Here is a 4,335-nt window from a genome sequence, read left to right on the forward strand (position 1 = left end):
ATGGCTTGTCCCTCCTTCTCATCCCTCTGCCACGTGTCATCTTCTACTTCTTTCAGGAAAAGAAGGTGACACATGTCTCCTTCTCATTCCTTCAGAAAAAGTAGAGGACACATGTCCTCTCCCTACTTTTTTCAGAAAAGTAGGAGACACATGTCCCTTCCCTCTTTTTCCTCCCTCTTGCCACATGGCATTGTAGGAGCCACCCTGAGGTGGCGCCACATGTCCACCCTCCATTCCTCCAGGGCCAACCTCCATTTGAATTTCAAACTTCCCCCTGAGGTGCCGCCATTTGAGAAAGCCTCTCCAGACATCTGACACTTGTCTGCCACATGTCCAGATCTCCTTTCTCCAGAAAAGGTAGAATTCAAATTCCTCTGAGGTGGCGCCTTCTGAGCCCACTGCTCTGACCTTCTGACATGTGTCAAACACCTTTTGAGGTGCACCATTCCAGGACTCCACTTGGCTCCATTTTTATTTTTTATTTTATTTTTAATAAAGGTAGCCCACCATGAGGTGGCGCCACCTGAGGACTCCCTACAAAAGGTGAGTTTGAATTTCAAATTCCAAGAGAGCACCCCCTGAGGTGGCGCCTTCTGGGAGTTCCCTGTAGAGAGAATCAAGCAAACTTTTGAAAAATTCCAAATCCCCCCTGCTGAGGTGTCTCACCCACAAAATTTCTATTTTTTTTATTTTTCTCAAAAATTAATACACCTTTTGAGGTGGCGCCACCTGAGGGCTCCCTGCAGAAGACAAATTCGAATTTCAAACCCCTCAGATGACACCCCCTGAGATGGCGCCACATGGAGGGCTCAGATCCAGCCTGTTTGAATTTCAAAAATTTTTAGAAAAGTTATAAAAACAATGGTTCACGCCCAGCCTAAAGAAGATCATTTTTTTAGCTCTTGTGAACTTGGAAAATCCGACCTAGCCTTCCTAAAATCCGATTTTGAACTGTGGAAATCGTGCCCCCTTTGGCTCATTGAAGAAAGGTGGAGTAGAGCTCGTGCTGTGGCGAATTCGATTCCAACAGAGGTCGATTTTTGTGAACCATCCGAAGCTTGGAGCGAAGGACGAAGGAAGCTCGTGATAGCTACCCATTTCAAGAGCTCCTACGCTGCGTAACGAAACAAGGTGCACTTCTTTTCCCATTGATTTGATTCCATAATTCGAATCGGGGGTCGTTTGAAGAAAGAGCTCATCCGAGGGATGGATTGAGCTATTCTCATAAAACGACGTACATAAAAATGTTTCATTATGCTTCCTTGATGATTTTTAACATGCATGTAGTTAGCTAGATTTAATTAGCATTTTATTTCATTCATTTAGCATATTTCATGAATTAATTAGGATTAATTTAGCATTTATTTCAATTCTGCTTATTTTCAGTAGGTTTCTGTTTTTGTCAGTCAGTCCACACGTAATTTCATGCATTTGTTTTTTATTAAAAATCCCAAAAAAATCACGGAATGCGCCCTTAGGTGTCCCTGAAATTTTTCCAAAAATTCGGAGGCATTTGAATTTGTTTACTGCGGTAAACATTCAAAATGGCAAGTCGGGTTTTGTTACCCGGGATACATTTTGAAAATCATTTTCCGACTTGTAAAATCGAGATATACCTCATGGAAGATCCGATTTTCTATCCGAAGGATGTTTTGAACTCGGGAGAATGTCTAGTTTTTAATATGATTTTATCAGATTTTTCTGATGTTTTTTTATGTCTGACAAAAATCCGAGATGTCGGTACATGTGTCAGAGCCTAATTTGGGCCTCTGAGATCTTGGATCGACTTAGGGCTATGGTTTCTCTTTGTTTGTTGCTCCAAATCCGAAACTGTAAAAAGTGAAAGTTATGTCCGTGGTGTCTTCTGTTCGCATATAAAAGCCTGTAATTTTAATAATAGTGTTGACCCCTGCTTCGGATTTTTCTTGTCAGCCCCCTGTTTTACTACATTTGTCTATTCTGTTAGTTTAGGCAGGAATAGTTATAATTTTATAGGTGTTTATGTTGATCAAATGCCGAAGTCATGAACATGAAAGTTGTTCATGTAGGTGTCGTGCATAGCTCTGATTAATTTCATAAATTTCCATGGCCGTTTTGTATTTTCTTAGCATTTTACATCAGCTTAGTGTGATTTTTACCTCTGTCTGAATTAAATCCCTGTTATTGAACTCACCATGGCTCAAATTCCGAGGCTGTAAAAACCAAAAATGTTCCATTTCGGGTCTTTTAGCAGTCTGCAAAATATCAGAAGTTTCCATGGTGTAAATCTTGCATTATCATATTAGGCATTGCATTTGGTTCGGATCCATAGGCAAAATCCACCATTTTAGGACTTTCCTTGAATTTTAGCATTTAAATCATATCATTTCGTGATTCTTAGCATTCTAGGTTGTTTATCAGAGTGTTTAGATGCTTTATACCGAATTTGGTGCAATTTGGAATCCATTTGAGGTTCGGATCATCCATAATACCAAAACAGGGTCTCGCAGGACCCGGATCCAAGCGAAAAACAAGCGAAATTCGCTATTTTGGCTAAATTTCAAAATGTCAAATTCTGATTTTACAGTCATAATGTGTCTAGCAGCATGTCATCATATCTTTTACTGCATTTCATCATCATTTGATTCACTTTGAATTTCAAAATCTCAATTTTACCAAGTTTTCTTTCAAAAAACCCTGATTTTAAAGGTATAACTTTATAATTAGGGGTATTTTGGTCATTTTAACCTCAATTCCGAATTTCAAATTGTTTTTCACTGAATTTCTAGCATTTTCATCATTTCAAAACATCAAGGAAGCATGAGAATAGGGTTTATATCCAATTAAATCCAATAATTTCATAATATTATTGGAAAATCTTGGAAAAACCCACATATTTGAGCTAACTTTATTTCAAGCTTGGCAGGGACATTCCAAAGAAGGAGCTGAAGTCTGCAAATTTCTTTTATTTCCTTTATTTAGTGATGTAATAATGTAAATTTTGGAATAAGAGATTTAATTTCCTGCTTAGACTAGGATGCATGTCATATAGTTTGAATTTATGCAATATCCTGTTTCTATGATTCATGCATTTTATTTCAAAAGCACTATGGATGTTCACGAATGGCACGTGCACCAACTCTTAGGGAGTTGATGGACTCGGTGGGATCCATATTTACGGCCCTAGTCGGAATATGGACGAGACCCAGATCCATCATCTTTCTACTAGTCACATTGAGCCTACACTCTTAGGCTATCTTAAAATGCACATCATATTTCCAAAGTTTTCAAAATCATGTGCATCAAATCAACTAAATTCTGAACATATTCATTGCCACAGTCAGGATATGTGAAGGATTTATCTTGACTTAATGCATATTTTTCCAACAAATCTCTTAGAAAATCTTTTCAAAGTGCATTCATTCACTTATGTCATTTGCATCATAGAATCATTGATTTTCTCAAGATTTTCTCAAGAAAACTTCATTCTCAAGAAATCAATTTCTCAAGAAATTCTAAGGATTTTTCAAAATCGGTTTTCCAAAGACAAGCTTTTCCACAGTTTTCCCTGGAAAATGATATTTTCTTAAGATATTCAAAAGAGTTTTCCAATCTTTCTTCAAGATCCAAAATCGATTTCCAAGTATTTAAAAAGGTAAAATTCCCACGATTTCGATTCCCCAAGTTTTGAATTTCCTTCTCCAATGAGTTTTCCTATAAATTTTCCATCATTTTCCTAAGAAAACTCTCAAAGTCCAAGTTTTCCTAAGAAGTGCTTCCCTTTTCAAAAAGTCCATCTTTTCTCAAGAATCACTTCCATTTTCCCAAGATTTTCAACTATTTCTGAATTTTCCACATCTTTATAAGCTTTCTCATGTTTTCAAAAACCCCTTTTTTATCTAAGTTTCCTGAGAAATTGACCTTTTTCCTGAGAGATTCTTTCCAACTCCAAATGTTTTTCCAAGCATACATCATGTTTTCCAACTGTCATTTTCCAAAATCTCATAGCACATGCCTGAATTCTCTATGCATTTAGGATAGAACATAACTTTGATAATTTCGCTAAGTCAAGCATAGTTTTGGTCCTTGGTTCGATTACCCCTGTTAAAGGCGGCAGGAACGGTCGAACCTCGTACCGACAGGTCGAGCCCCATCCCATGGATTTTCCCGCAATTTTCAAAAACGGAGGCGAGTATTTCAAAACCATTTCCAAAAATCCGGTCAAAGTTTGAAGCGCAAAATCGTCTCTCTCTTTTTCTCTTCCGCAAGGAAGGGAAGACGGGGGAAAAATTTCGCGACGATAACACCAGCCGAAGCTTGGCTTTATATGTTTTGGTGCGTTTGGCAAGGAGGCAT

This window comes from Nuphar pumila, chromosome 4 (assembly GCF_984573655.1).
Source record: "Nuphar pumila chromosome 4, dmNupPumi1.hap1.1, whole genome shotgun sequence".
NCBI classification, from domain to species: Eukaryota; Viridiplantae; Streptophyta; class Magnoliopsida; order Nymphaeales; family Nymphaeaceae; genus Nuphar; species Nuphar pumila.